At 35.5% G+C, this 16506-nt stretch overlaps 1 protein-coding gene across 3 annotated transcripts in view; it reads left to right on the top strand.

The window, feature by feature from the left end:
* Positions 1-1224: 1224 nt before the first annotated feature.
* LOC107769529 (protein DETOXIFICATION 12-like) overlaps positions 1225-16506 on the top strand; it is a 50604-nt gene continuing 35322 nt past the window's right edge. For all 3 annotated transcript variants that reach the window (XM_075249849.1, XM_075249847.1, XM_075249850.1), the window contains exons 1-2: positions 1225-1721; positions 10519-12093. The gene's annotated coding sequence lies outside the window, so the exon portion shown is untranslated. The remainder of the gene's footprint in view (positions 1722-10518; positions 12094-16506) is intronic.

A 16506-nucleotide genomic window follows, 5' to 3' on the forward strand; every position in this document is an offset into this window, starting at 1 on the left:
TTTAATATCCCAATTCTCATTCAATTGTAGCATAATTGGGATTTTTGACATAATTGCATTTTTTCAGAAGATTTGTAGAAGTTTTAGTCATTTTTTTATTTGTAAAAATAGAAAATACAACATCTACAATCAGAATACAAATAATCTATAATTTATCTACAAAATGGGTACATTGAATTTTAATATCCCAATTCCCATTTAATTGTTGCATAATTGAGATTTTTGACATAATTGCCTTTTTTCAGAAGATTTGTAGAAGTTTTAGTCATTTTTTTATTTGTGAAAACAGAAAATAAAGCATCTACAATCAGAATACAAATAATCTACAATTTATCCCCAAAATATCTACAAACTGGGTACATATTTGGACTCGAAATGCTTCCCTTGAAATGTATGTTTCACATTTTTGATACATATTTTTGTCCAAAATAGTACTAAATCATCCACTTAAATACAATTTTTATATAATGTTGTTCAACTTTCATACAATAGGTAAATGAATAAAAGAAAAATAAATAAACAACTGTCTACAATTTCTTTTACAATTTTTCTACAATTTCTGCAATATACGTCTTCTTCTTCTTCTTCTTCTTCTTCTTCTTCTTCTTCTTCTTCTTCTTCTTCTTCGACGAGTTTCAATCTGAAATTCAGTCAAAACCAAGTCTAATCTTCACCAAAACCCCTCAAAATTGAGATATAAACTCCAAACCATATTCCTAATTATTTTCAACAACACCCAATCCAAACAAATAATGATTTTTGAAAACCCAAATTTGAACTCAAAGCTTCAAAGCTTTTTAAAGGTTGTCAATGGTGGAATTGCTGCTCTCTTTTCCTTTGCTTTGTATATTCGCCATAATTGCTTTTGTTGCAGAACAATTGTAGAAGATTTTGTCGATTTTGATTTGTGAAATCAGAGAAAATGTTGAAACAGAGTTTAGCGCAAAAAACAGAGTACGAAAATTTTTTAAAGAAGTCCACGATAGTGATTACTATGCGTGATCTGCGTTGGAAGATCTGGAAAATATTTAATTTTCTTTTTTAGCGCGCCTAAATAAGGAATCCTACAGCTATAATGATTCCTTATTTAATGCATTGTATATACTATGTAGAAATACTATTAGCATGAAGGGTAATATGCAAACTATGAACATATTTGGTAATATAGTTTCCTATATGGTATAGAAACGAAAATTTTCCTTTACCCAATTCCCACACAACCCAAGCCTATTCCCATTTACCCTTATCTGATAAAATAAAATCCTAGACAAAAAAATAACAATGAGATCTCTTTCTCTTCTAAAATGAAGAACGTTGTTTCCCCTGCTTCTTCTTCTTTCTTTACCTACAAAAACTTTAACCTGACTCTTACACTTAGAAATTCTCACCTATCTCGCTCATTGATATAGATGCACACATAAGTACTCCCTCTCATCCCCTCACGGAGATGGGAAACAGTTTTCTGATTTAAACATTTGGACCCAGATCTGAAAAATTCGAAAAAAAAGAAGACCAAAGGATCCCATCCATTGTTCAGAGTTGCTTTTTTACTTTGCTGGATTTTTAAAGCTGTTGGACGTGTGGGATTGTTGCTGCTTTGTTGCAATTTCGCTGAGATCCGTGGCTGGTTTCCTTACTTCTTATGTTAGCTTTTATTCGGAAGTTGTCGTATTGTTCTTTTGGGTCTGGTGTGAGAAACCTTTTGGTATATCTCTATTGAGGTAAGCTCTTACCAATATTCCATATTTAAGCTCACTTGTTATGTTAAATTTAATCCTGAAACGGATTTGATATATTCTGAAATTGATTCAAGAATAGGATGTAAATCTTGTTCATTTTATATGTTAAACCACTGTGTTGATGTTTTTTTGAATGGTTTTAAGTTGAATAAAATGTCACATTTTAATGAGCATGTTATTGATTTTATTGTGGAAAGCTACAACTGCAATTGTTAGCTATAAAGATTTTTGCTTAGTACTTCAAGTTTGTAGTCGTGTAGTATCGTATATCCAATAAAGTGTTTTTTTAGTGTGGTTAAATTGAATGCATCTGGAGTGTAACATTTTTTTTTTGAATTGTTAAATATGTAACTTGATCTCATTTTTCCTGATGGACGACTATAACTTATTGGATTCAGTCATATAAACAACAATTTTGGCCCATAATATATTGTGTTTCCTCCCTTTTAGCCTTAGTCTGTTATTATCAAATACCTTGTATGGTTATTACTTGATATCAGTGCTTCTTCTACCTTTTCTTTAGCCTAGGGTCTATCGGAAGCAGTCTCTCTGTCCTTCTAGAGTAGGGGTAAGGCTACATGCATCAATACCCTCCGACCCCACTTATGAGAATACATTGGGTTGTCATTGTTGTTGTATGGTATACAAGATTTTTATGAAAGGTATTTTAATTTAGTTTGAAGTATATTATATTGCTCATACTTGGCCTCATATAATCTCAAAGACTAGGAAAATAATTCAACCGTAGTTTGCTTTAGGCACGCAATTAAAATTATTACAACTACGGGTATGGTTCCCGTGACGTGGTTGCGATACCTAATTTTAAATTAGATTAAAGTAGGAGCATCTTTAGTTTGCCCTAGAGAAAAATACAAATCTTTTCTTTTAAAAATGAATTGAGGTGTGCCATACGCAAATAAAATCCATAACCTATGACCCTTACATAAATAAATTTAGTATAGAAAATGCCTTGAACTATCGTAGCTTGCTTTAGGCGCGTTAATTAAATAATTGTCATAGCTACGGGTACGGCTCTCGTGACATAATCGTGACGCTTAATTACTAAAATTCGGGGGTACATTTATATGACCCGGCCACAACAACTAATAATGCTAATAATTTAAACATGTTGTAAATTGTGGGTACAGTTTCCGTGACATGATTCGCAATGTGTACCAAACAAGCAAATGTACGACAATCGTAACTTGTTCCAGAATAATTTCACAAATAATTAAAAGCGGTTAAAAGTTAAAAATGCACTATAGGTTTAAAACGTATAGTAAATCAGATAATAGGCCAATATTAATAGTTTAAGCGACCGTGCTAGAACCACGGAACCCGGGAATGCCTAACACCTTCTCCCGGGTTAACAGAATTTCTATTTCTGGTTCACAGACTTATAAAGTAAAGTCGAAATTTCCTCGATTTGGGATTTTAAAATAAACCGGTGACTTGGGACACCACATAAATTATTCCAAGTGGCAACTCTGATTAAATTAAATAATCACATATTGATTTATGTCACTTTAATTGGAAAAACTCCTATATACCCTCGGGTGGTAAAAGAAAGGAGGTCTGATAGCTCTGACGACTCCGCTGGGGAAAAGAACCCAGAATCTCTGGTTTAGGGTTCAAGAATTCGAACTTAGAATTATTTTTATATTTGGCTTTTATTTATTATCTGGTTTTATTACATGTTTGGGCCTAATGTACTAAATGTTGTTTTTTACCGCTTTGATATTATCTGAACTGTATATAAACTGCTACGAAACCCTTCTCTTCTCATCTCTAGGGATGTGCACGCTGGCGTGACTCCTCTCTAGTTAGTGTCATACCTTAAATTAGGAAGAGGCTCGGACAAGTTATAAAGCCGGATGGCCTTTTGGTTTCCGGTACGTTGCCCTCCCTCCCGGCTCCAATTGTACGCTCGGGTAAGCCAGGTCTAGAACAATACACCCAGGTTTTAAACCTAGAATAACTTAGCTTCATGTCAGATCCCTAGTAGGAACGCTTGTTTGTATCATGTGCATTTGACTTTGGGGACTCAACACAGGGGTTGGGTCCGTCTAGGACAGGTTTACCCAAATTAAAAGACAATCCTGATGCATCTTACGTGCTACTTACACATTGTTTATTTCGGCTTGCATGTTGACCGACTTCTAGAATAGGGAAAGAAAAAAAGAGAAAAAACAGAAAATCAAAAAAAAAGTGAGGCAGATGTTTACGAAATTCTGAAAAAAGAAGTCATTTCAAAATGAGCCAAAATTTTCAAGTGTCATGTTTCCCTTGTTTTGTCAAAACTGGCAAACTACGCGGGTCTGATTCTACCGAATGTGAGATACGTAGGCAAACCTCATCGGTTCCGGTCCACCATTTCAAAAAAATTCAAAAATATTTCCCTTTACTTCTTTCTTTAGAAAGTCTTTCTTTTAAACCCAAATTTTTTTTAAAAAAAAATAATACAAAAATATTTTCTTTTAGTCTCTCTCAAAATCCAAAAATATTTTCATTCTTAGTTCAAAAATTCAAAAGAAAATTCTAGATTCAAAAATATTTTCTCTTTTCTTTATAAGTATTTCTTTCATAAATTCAAAATAAAAATCCAAAAATTCAAAAATATTTTCTTTCTTCTTTAGAAGTTTTCCTTTCGAAATTCCAAAAAAAAGAGAAAATATTTTCTTTCTTCTTTAGAAGCCTTTTTTCAGAAATTCTCAGGAAAAAAAAGCAAAAAATCAAAATCGAAAAATATTTTCTTTATAAGTCTTTCTTTCGAAAAAAGCCCAAAATCCAAAAAAAAATGAGTTAGTTTATTTACTTTATTCCTAATTTTCCCGAACTATGCAAGTTCCGATTCATGTTCCCACATGATACGTAGGCAACCCACATCAGGTTCGATCAAATAATTTTGAAAGGAAAAAGAAAGAAAGAAAAGAAGGTGAAAAAAAAAGAGGAAGAATGATAATAATAAGGACTGACTGAGTCCATTCTAACATGTTTTTATTTTGAATTGTGAAGAAAGTTGAGGTGTTCGGTTTGTGGTAAGCTTGCAACACAAGATCCAAGGAAAAAATATCAATGACAACTGACATCGAAGCTGTTACAAATGCTCAAGAGACTCAGGGTTAAAGGGTTCAACAAGAGTCTACTGTAGTTGAGGAAAATAGACTACTGAAATAAAAAATGACTGAAATGTGTCAAGCATGGGCCAATGGCCAAGGACCGCCTTTTTCTTCTCATGGTTTCCCAAAGTTTCAATCCATCTTGACTACTACCATTCTAGTTTCATTGTCTGATCAATCCTGTCCACCTGGGTTCAGTCCTTATCCCAACTGTACGACTACAGCTGGGACTTCTATTGCATGCTCTCAAAGTTTGTCATTCACAACCAATCAGATAACCTCTATTGTTATGCATGTCTTCACCATCCCACATCCGACGGTGGTGCAGAGGAAAACTCATGAGTCACAATTTTCTACCCAACAAGAGCAGTACCATTCTCCTGAGTACCACTTGTACTTGTTTGATCTTCCTACAAACATTGAGAAGCCTGCCCGAAAGATGGCATAGGAAGAAATGACCCAAAGAGTGAAAAGCTTAGAACAACAGTTGAAAAACATGCAAGGGTTGGCAGGTCAGAAGAGTATTGCTTTCAAAGATCTATGTATGTTCACCGATGTCCACTTGCCGCCTGGTTTCAAGACTCCCAAATTTGAAAAGTATGATGGACATAGAGACCTCATAGCCCACCTGAAAAGGTATTGTAATCAACTAAGAGGTGCGAAAAGAAATGAAGAATTGCTAATAGCTTATTTTGGGGAAGGCCTTACGGGAGTAGCATCCGAATGGTTTATGGATCAAGACACATCTTGCTGGTGCGTCTGGGACGACATGACACAAGCCTTTGTCAAACAGTTCCAATACAACATCGACATCGCCCCAGACCGCAATTCCCTTTCAAACCTGAAGAAGAAACCAACTGAAAGTTTCAGGGAATATGCCATTAAATGGAGAGAGTAAGCAGCTAGAGTTAAGCCATCCATGGACGACCACGAGCTAATCACTGTCTTTCTTCAGGCTCAAGAGCCAGATTATTTTCAAAACATGATGTCCGTAGTGGGTAAATCATTCTCGGAAGCAATCAAAATGGGGGAAATGGTTGAGAATGGTCTTAAGACAGGCAAAATTATAAGTCAAGTAGTTCTCAAAGCTGCAACTCAGGCTGTCCAGATTGAATCTGATAATTCTAGTGACACGAATGAGAAGGACGAAGAAATCATGATGACGTCAGGTTCGAGACGAGGTCCTCGAAGAATGTCTCGAAGGTATGACCAGCCTCGTCTGTTTTCCGATGATGCTCCTGCACACTACTATTCACCTCTGAACTCACAATACTCTGTTGCTCCATCTCAGTATGTTGGCCAGCCACCAAAATACCCTATAAGGCGAGTACGAGCATCACAAAATCTCCACCAGCCTCCACAAAATTTTCAAGTGCCCTATAACCCACATCCAAACCAGGGGTATAGGGGGAACAAAGGTTGAAAGATAATTTTACGTCAATAGGAGAGTCTTATGCAAGCTTATTTGAGAGGTTAAAGCATTATGACATGATCGCACCTATTCCTCCAAATCATGTGAACCCACGTGCAAGAAGCTTCGACCCTTCTAAAAATTGTGAATATCATTCCAATGCCCAGGGGCACAGTTTTGAAAGTTGTCGGGATTTAAAAAGAGAAATAGAAAGGATGATCCAGGAAAACCTGATTGTGATCCAAGACAATGATACCCAGAATATCACGCAGAATCCTTTACCTGCACATGATGATGCACACTTTGTGGGGATGATGCCTGGTGACATAAAGTATGAGAATCCTCTTGGAAACTCGCCGATTGAAATTGGAGAAGACCATGGTGATTCCGATGAGCAAATTTGTGGCTAAATGTCAAGCTTAGCAATTGAAAAGTTATTCTCTCCTCACTAGGAAGGAATCTTGGTAGTTTGTTTTGATGTTTTTTCTGTTATTTGGGTTATTTCAAGGTTGTGATTTAGATTTTATTTGATTTATTGAGTCAACCCCTTCTATCGTTCTATTATGTGTGCATGAGTCATGTCTGTCTGTTTTTGTCGCAATTTTCATTATCCGGATTATTTTAGGGTTGTAACTCGGATTTTAGGTTGCTTGTTTAGTTGTCAAACCCTTCTATCCTTATTCAATAAAATACAGTTTGTCCTTATGTGTCATTCTATTCCTAGTTCTTTTCTCATTAGTTCTAATGACATGACATGCATGCGGAAATTTTGGCCAGATCTTAGAAAATGATTTAATCTGAAATTGGATAATTAAGAAAAAACACTTTTGAGGATGAGTAAAGAGTTGAAGTATTTTGGAATTAAGGTCGAGTAAAATTCACCTTCAAATCATTGTGAAGATCGGGCTTGAGGATATTTAATCAATTGAAGTTTGTTGGAAAGTTTGACACTAAGGGATGGAAAGTGTCTTGTGACCACGACACACCAAGAAGAAAGACATGTTCATCAATATCGTGATTGCGAAAGGATACAATAATTGGCGTTCTTGAGGCTGGGAGGCCCTTTTTCTGCTATCCAAACACTTTATATCCTTTGTTACCCCTTTTGAACCTGTGTTATTTTCTTTGACCACCCTCTTTTAAAATCAAGTTTAGAATCAAGAGTCAAAAAAAAATGAAAAGAAAATGAAAAAAATGAAAAAAATGAAATAAAAGTCCATGTCCCAAAAGTACAAACTGGGGCAATTCTTAGAAAGTACAAGTGAAAAAAAAATTAAGAAGAAAAGAACTGGCAAATGTCCATGCCCCCAGAAAATAGAAGCGGGGGCAACTTGTTTTTTAAAAAAAAAAACAAAAGGCAAAAAGGACAACGAAAAAGAAAGAAAGATGAAAAAAAAAATAGTTAGGTCAGATGTTTGAACTACGTTCGACCTGATTCCTTAAAAAAGGATACGTAGGCAGTCTCACGGTTCGGTCCAACCAAATAAGAATTCGAAAAAAAAATTCTAAAAAAATCCCTAATAGCTGAAACTGAGGCAAAGATTTTATTTCATTTTTGAAAGAGTCGATTCCAAGAGTTGCAAGTCTACAACCCCAATCATTTTGAGCCTTCATGCCTACCTTTCTTTCCAACCCTATCTAAAAACCTTCTCAATAAGACCTCTAGATAAGCCTTCAAGAATGTCAAGAGACACATGCAATGAGCAACAGTTGTCACACGACATAGAACACTATCAAGTTGCTCAAGAAAGCAACAGAAAAAAAAAGAAAAAAAATGAGAGAGTTTTACTAGTGAAAACTTTCACGGGCACTGTAAAGCGACGGTAAGTAGAGATGAATAAATGAGAGAGGCTTGTTGGTGAAAATCCCTCGGGGCACCACTAGTCGAAATTGAGTCGTGAAGTTGATGCAAAGGATTGGCACGAACAAGCCCGACTTCAAAGTCATAAGAATGGTAAAAGGGAAGATTTGGTCAGTTTGATAGATCGGTTGTTAAGTCCAAATGCATATAATGATCATTAAGGCTAGTTATTGAAAAAAAAGGAAAAAAGAAAAAAGAAAATAACCTTCCTTCTTTCCTTTCCGACAGGAGCATTTCTTGTTAATACTGTTTCTTTGCATCATTGTGTCCTTCACTCTTAGTCAGTCTTTGTCAAAACAAGTAAGAAAAGATTTCAAAAATTTGCTACCAGCTTTTCAGTTGCACAAAGTAAATTTGGTCAGCGCACTCGGGTGTTACTGTCAACGTGCCTTAAGGATTCAAGCAAAGGCTCCCCCAAAGACTCTTGTCAGCCTACTTGGCGCAAGCAAAGATAACTTGTGATTCTCTTGCTCAAAAAGAAGAAAGTCATTCAAGATATCAGAAAAGGTCACCTAAGCAAATATCTCCAATTGGGATAAGGCTGATTGAGCCACAACTACAAATGGTACTGGGTATGAAACAATTAGGATTGATGCATAGCAAGAGTCTCTTGAAACCAACTTAAGCTGATTGAGCAGAAGCCAAACTGCCAAAGACGTCAAGGCCACGAACCGACCACCACTTTTAAAACTGACAAAATTTTCTTTGTTTGAAACAGGAACAAAGCAGTGCAAGGAAAGTGGTTCAAAAAAAAGAAAAAAAAAAGAAAAAGAAGAGAAGAGAAGAGCCGACAAAAGGAAGTTTCTCAAATCTTTGCCTTTACTTGTCTGCATGTGCATAAAATTTTGTCATTGCTTTTCACATTTTTCCTCCTAGGATAAAAGTCCTAGTCTGATGGATTTTTCTCCCAATAAAAATCTTAGTCTGATGATTTTTCTCCTAAGATAAGAAAACCTAGTCTGATAAATTTTCTCCTAGGATCAAAATCTTAGTCTGATGAATCTTTCTCCTGAGATAGAAGACCTAGTCTGATGAACTTTCTCCTAGGATAGAAATCTTAGTCTGATAATTTCTTTCCTAAAATAAGAAAATCTAGTCTGATGAATTTTCTCCTAGGATCAAAATCTTAGTCTGAGGAATCTTTCTCCTAAGATAGAAGACCTAGTCTGATGAACTTTCTCCTAGGATCAAAATCTTAGTCTGATGAATTTTTCTCCTAAGATAGAAATCTTAGTCTGATGAATCTTTCTCCTAAGATAGAAAACCTAGTCTGACGAACTTTCTCCTAGGATTGAAATCTTAGTATGATGAATCTTTCTTCTAAGATAGAAAACCTAGTCTGATAAATTTTCTCATAGGATAGAAATCTTAGTCTGATGAATCTTTCTCCTAAGATACCAAAAAAAGAAACCTAATCTGATGAACTTTCTCCTAGGATCAAAATCTTAATCTGATGAATCTTTCTCCTAGGATAGAAATCTTAGTCTGATGAACTTTTCTCCTAATATAAGAAAACCTAGTCTGATGAATCTTTCTCCTAGGATCAAAATCTTAGTTTGATGAATCTTTCTCCTAAGATACCAAAAAAAAAAGGGACCTAGTCTGATAAACTTTCTCCTAAGATAGAAATCTTAGTCTGATGAATCTTTCTCCTAAGATAAAGAGACCTAGTCTGATGAATTTTCTCCTAGGATAGAAATCTTAGTCTGATGAATCTTTCTCCTAAGATAGAAAACCTAGTCTGACGAATTTTCTCCTAGGATAATTTGAAAAAAAAAAGGATGTCTCGATTTAAAAAAAAAGAGGCGTTGGGGAAATTTGTTTAAAAGAATGATTTTCTCAAAAGAAAAAAAAAGAAAAAATGTTGATTTTTTTTAAAAAAAAAAAAGAAAAAAAATCCTTCTTGGTTCATTTTAGCATAGGTACACAAGTCAATAGTCTCACTTTCCAAACATAGGGCCTCACTCCCTAGTTGATGTCAGCATAACTTGGTAATCTTTCCAACATAGAGTTTCCACTCCCTAGTTGATTTTATTTTATATATAGGGTCTCCACTCCCTAGTCTGTTTTTTCAACATAGGGTCTCCACTCCCTAGTTGATTTTATTTTAGTCATAGGGTCTTCACTCCCTAGTATGTTTTTCCAACATAGGGTCTCCACTCCTTAGTCGTTTTTCCAACATAGGGTTTCCACTCCCTAGTTGCTTTCATTTTAGACATAGGGTCTTCACTCCCTAGTCTCTATTTTCTTAGGGTATACTAACCCATACTTTTAACTGCTTTCAATAAAGAAATAGTTTAGATTTTTATTACAATAACTCACGAAATTTTCCTAGTGAAAACTGAGGTAGAAAATTTCGTTCGTTTATTTGCTTTGGTACCTGAACAGGTTTTTACCATGAGGCACCAGGTTCGAGACGACATAAACAATGAGTCTCAATCCAGAAAAAGAAAAAAAAAGAAGTGAACTCAAAGTGCAGAAGTGGAGAAAAGATATGGACTGCTCAAGACGTGATTGAAGTCACAAGCTTTGCACGTCCCGCCATTATCTGAGAAGTTGGAAAAGGAGAGAACCAACACCTGCAACTAACAAGCATCAAGATTCAGATCAAAGTCCACATGAAGAACCAACCAAAACTCAAGACCAAGCTTCAGAAGACTCATAGATATGAATCTTGTAACTCGTAGTTGATAGGCTTAGCTAGTTTAGGGTTTGTTTTTCATTTTGGTGTAATAAGGAGCTCAGCAAGCAGAAACAGCAGCAACAGCAGTGAAATCACAGCTTCTCGATAGTCCCAGCTACCAAAACTTCCAAAACTACACCGACCTGATTCCTTTATAACCAAGGATATGTAGGCAACCTCCGAAGCAAGGTTCGGTCAAACGTTTTTTAAAAAATGCTTCCAAATAGAGTTTCAAACGGGCAAATACTGCTCGTAATTGCTCACTTTATTTTTGCCCGAAAACTCTTCATGTTTTCGAGCAAAGAGGGGCAGTTGTGAGCACCTAATTTTTGCCCTACATGAAAATAACTCCTAAAAATAGACCAAAAATAATTTTTATTGATTTTTAGGAGTTTTTCTTTATTTAGTTGCATTTCATGCATTTTTAATATTTTTAAAAATCATAGAAAATCATAAAGAATTTTCATCTTTTAACTTCATATCATCTTAGGTTCAATTTGCATGTAGAAATTTATTTTATTAAGTAAAAATCACAAAAATGATTATTTTCTACATATTTAGATTTTAGTCTTTAAAATTAGCATTTTTCTTTAGTTTTAAGTTAATTAGTTGTTTTAATGTTAAAAATAAATAAAAAATTTTAATTTCTACAAAAAAGATTAATTTAGGATTTTAATTAATTAAAGAAAAAAAAGAAAACAAAAGAAAATGCTGGTTTTTTTATATTGGGCTACCCCAAAGAGCAAATGCAAATGGCCCAAATGCTTTTACCCAATTCCCACACAACCCAAGCCCATTTCCCTTACCCTTATCTGATAAAATAAAATACTAGACAAAAAATAACATTGAGATCCCTTTCTCTTCTAAAACGAAGAACGCCGTTTCCCCTGCTTCTTCTTCTTTCTTTACCCACAAACCTTAACCTGACTCTTACACTTAGAAATTCTCACCTCTCTCGCTCATTGACATAGATGCACACATAAGTACTCCCTCTCATCCCCTCACGGAGATGGGAAACAGTTTTCTGATTCAAACATTTGGACCCAGATCTGAAAAATTCGAAAAAAGAAGACCAAAGGATCCCAGCCATTGTTCAAAGCTACTTTTTACTTTGCTGGATTTTTAAAGCTGTTGGACGTGTGGGATTGCTGCTGCTTTGTTGCAATTTCGCTGAGATCCGTGGCTGGTTTCCTTACTTCTTCTGTTAGCTTTTATTCGGAAGTTGTCGTATTGTTCTTTTGGGTCTGGTGTGAGAAATCTTTTGGTATATCTCTATTGAGGTAAGCTCTTACCAATATTCCATATTTAAGCTCACTTGTTATGTTAAATTTAATCCTGAAATGGATTTGGTATATTCTGAAATTGATTCAAGAATAGGATGTAAATCTTGTTCATTTTATATGTTAAACCACTGTGATGTTTTTTTTGAATGGTTTTAAGTTGAATAAAATGTCACATTTTAATGAGCATGTTATTGATTTTATTGTGGAAAGCTACATCTGCAATTGTTAGCTATAAAGATTTTTGCTTAGTACTTCAAGTTTGTAGTCGTGTAGTATCGTATATCCAAGAAAGTGTTTTTTTAGTGTGGTTAAATTGAATGCATCTGGAGTGTAACATTTTTTTTTGAATTGTTAAATATGTCACTTGATTTCATTTTTCCTGATGGACGACTATGACTTATTGGATTCAGTCGTATAAACAACAATTTTGGCCCATAATATATCGTGTTTCCTCCCTTTTAGCCTTAGTCTGTTATTATCAAATATCTTGTATGGTTATTACTTGATATCAGTGCTTCTTCCATCTTTTCTTTAGCCTAGGGTCTATCGGAAGCAGTCTCTCTGTCCTTCTAGAGTAGGGGTAATGCTACATACATCAATACCCTTCAACCCCACTTATGAGAATACATTGGGTTGTCATTGTTGTTGTATAGTATACAAGATTTTTATGAAAGGTGTTTTAATTTAGTTTGAAGTATATTATATTGCTCATACTTGGCCTCATATAATCTCAAAGACTAGGAAAATAATTCAACAGTAGTTTTCTTTAGGTACGCAATTAAAATTATTAAAACTACGGGTACGGTTCCCGTGACGTGGTTGCAATACCTAATTTTAAATTAGATTAAAGTAGGAGCATCTTTAGTTTGCCCTAGAGAAAAATACAAATCTTTTCTTTCAAAAATGAATTGTGGTGCACCATACGCAAATAAAATCCATAACCTATGGTCGTCACATAAATAAATTTAGTATAGAAAATGCCTTGAACTTTCGTAGCTTGCTTTAGCCGCGTTAATTAAATAATTGTCATAGCTACGGGTACAACTCCTGTGACGTAGTTGTGACGTTTAATTACTAAAATCCGGGGGTACATTTATGTGACCCGGCCACAACAACTAATAATGCTAATAATTTAAACATGTTGTAAATTGTGGGTACGGTTCCCGTGACACGATTCACAATATGTACCAAAAAAGCAAGTGTACGACAATCGTAACTTGTTCCAGAATAATTTCATAAATAATTAAAAGCGGTCAAAAGTTAAAAATGTACTATAGGTTTAAAACGTGTAGTAAATCAGATAATAGGCCAATATTAATAGTTTAAGCTACCGTGCTAGAACCATGGAACCCGGGAATGCCTAACACCTTCTCCCGAGTTAACAAAATTCCTTATCTAGAATTTCTGGTTCGCAGACTTATAAAGTAAAGTCGAAATTTCCTCGATTTGAGATTTTAAAATAAACCGGTAACTTGGGACACCAAATAAATTATTCCAAGTGGCGACTCTGATTAAATTAAATAATCACATATCGATTTATGTCACTTTAATTGGAAAAACTCTTATATACCCTCGGGTGGTAAAAAAAAAAGGAGGTGTGACAATGCGAATCTTGCTCATTCTATTTGGTTGGAATCCCAGTTTCTGCCATATTATGTTTTCTTATACATTTGAGAGCAAAGGGCCTTTGGATTGGACTTTTGGTTCTGCAATACAAGCAACTACTCTTTCCTTCATATTTGGTTTCATTGATTGGCAAAAGCAGGTCCCCTTTTCCTTGTTTCTCCTAAATTTCATTTTCATCCTTACTTTTATTTAACTACTTTGTTATTTGTGGATTGAATTATTTCCTTGTATTTTTAGGAAACCCATATTTCCTATAGGTTTAGGAAAACCCATTGTCCTAATAGAATTGGGAAAGGAAAACCTATATTCCTTGTCAAATTGGGAAACCTTTCTCATATATGTTTGGGACCTTTTGGGATCTATATATAGGGGTTTTAGTTGGGGATTCTAGAGAATGTATTGTGCTTTTCTTCTCATTCATAGTGAAAATCTCTCTCTGCTTTTGCCCCGAGGATTAGGTTTAGCCGAACCTCGTTAAATCCTTGTGTTGATTTTTCTTCTCTATTTGCTTTGTGTGAGATTGTGTGCTAGTTAACCCACGATATTTCACAACAATTGGTATCAGAGCAAGGTTCGGGTTTCTACATATAATCTAGGGTTAAGATGTCTTCATCATCTTCAACAAAGTACGAAGTAGAGAAATTTGACGGAGGTTCTAGTTTCAGTCTATGGAAGATTAGGATGAAATCATCCCTGGTGTTACAAGTATTATGGAAAGCAATTGATGATGATTTTTCGGAAGATATGAAAGAGAAAAAGAAGGAAGGCCTGAAGGAGAGGGCATTGAGTGCGATCTTCATGAGCGTTATAGATAGCGTTCTTCGGGAAATTGCTGAAAAAACTTCTGCAGCAACGACATGGAAGAAGCTGGAAGATCTGTATTATAAGAAATCGCTGACAAACCGCCTCTACCTGGAAAAGAGGTTATACAATCTTCGTATGAACTAAGGTACACCTGTTAAAACTCACCTTGATGAGTTTAATTCAATTATAATGGACCTGAAGAATGTGGATATCAAAATTAAGAGTGAGGATCAGGCCTTGATTGTGTTATGTTCTTTACCACAGTCTTATGATACTTTTGCCGATACACTGCTATATTGGAAAGACATTATTTTATTAGAAGATGTTAGTAATGCACTAAAATCTAAAGAGTTGAAAAAGAGTTTTCCAGACAGCAAAATTGAGGGCGAGGGTCTTGTGATTAGAGGAAGAACACAACAAAAGGACTTTAACAGGAAAAAGTCAACCGCAAGATCAAAGTTTAGAGCAAGGGAGCAACACTGTTATGAATGCGGGGAGCAAGGTCACTACAAGAGAGATTGTCCTAAGTTGAAGGAGAAAAGAGGGAAGCAGAAAATAGATAATTCGGCAGATATTGTTGAAACTGGCAATAATTCTAATGATAGTGACTATGTAGGAGAAGTTTGTGCTGTGAGTTCTAGTCATGGGCAAAATTCTTGGGTTCTTGATTCTGGTGCTACTTTCCACATGTGTCCACACAGGAATTGGTTTGCAACTTACAAACAAATGAGTGCGACTGTCTATATGGGAGACGATAATCCATTACCAGTAGAGGGGGTTGGTAACATCAAATTGAGAATGTTCGACGGAATTATCAGAAACATTGAGTGTTGGCATGTTCCTTGGATAAAGAGAAATTTGATTTCTCTTTCGACTTTGGATGATCAAGGGTATAAATTTCACTCAGAGAATGGAATACTTAAAGTATGTAAAGGATCCATGGTACTCATGAAGGGTAAACTACATTCTAAATTGTATCATATTCAAGCCAGTGTAGTTGAAGGGGAAGCTACTGTAGCTTCTGGGAAAAGTGATCTGAATCAGTCACAGTTGTGGCACTTGCGACTTGGCCATATGAGTGATAATGGATTGTCTTTGTTGAGTAAGCAGAATTTGCTGAATGGGTACAAAAATCAAGTTTTGAATTTTTGTGAGCGTTGTGTGTTTGGTAAACAGACAAGGGTAAAGTTCATCAAGAAGGCCGAGCACAAAATCAGAGACAAGTTAGATTATATACACGCTGACTTATGGGGTCCAAACAGAGTTCCCTCCAAGAGTGGTGCTAGGTATTTTATGACTTTTATTGATGATTACTCAAGGATGGTGTGGGTGTATTTTCTGAAAACAAAAGATGAGGCATTTTCGACATTTGTTAAATGGAAGACTATTGTTGAGAGGCAGACAGAAAGAAAAGTTAAGCGTCTTCGAACTGGAAATGGGTTGGAATTTTGTAATTCTGAGTTTGATAATTTCTGCAGCAAGGAGGGCATAGTGAGACACCACACTTGTGTCGGAACACCACAATAAAATGGTGTTGCAAGACGTATGAATAGAACGCTTTGTGATAGGGCACGAAGCATGCTTTCACACTCATGTGTTAGCAAAGATTTTTGGGTTGAAGCAATCAATACAGCTTGTTATTTGGTCAATAGATCTCCATCCACAGCTATTGAGTTCAAAACTCCTTTTGAGGCATGGTCCGATTCGCCTGCTGATTATTCAAATTTAAGGATATTTGGTTGTCCTGCTTATGCTCATGTGAGGGATGGAAAACTTGAGTCGATGGCAAAAAAGTACATATTTCTTGGGTATGCAACTGGAGTGAAACGTTATAGGTTGTGGTGCATAGATCAAAAGACTCCAGGGCTAATTATCAGTAGGGATGTAACATTCAATGAATCTGCCTCACTGAACAGTCAGAGAGAGACAGCAATAGCAGAAACAAATCGTGGTGTTAGTGACCGCATAGAGCTAGAAATT

The sequence above is a fragment of the Nicotiana tabacum genome, chromosome 3 (genome assembly GCF_000715075.1).
Source record: "Nicotiana tabacum cultivar K326 chromosome 3, ASM71507v2, whole genome shotgun sequence".
NCBI classification, from domain to species: domain Eukaryota; kingdom Viridiplantae; phylum Streptophyta; class Magnoliopsida; order Solanales; family Solanaceae; genus Nicotiana; species Nicotiana tabacum.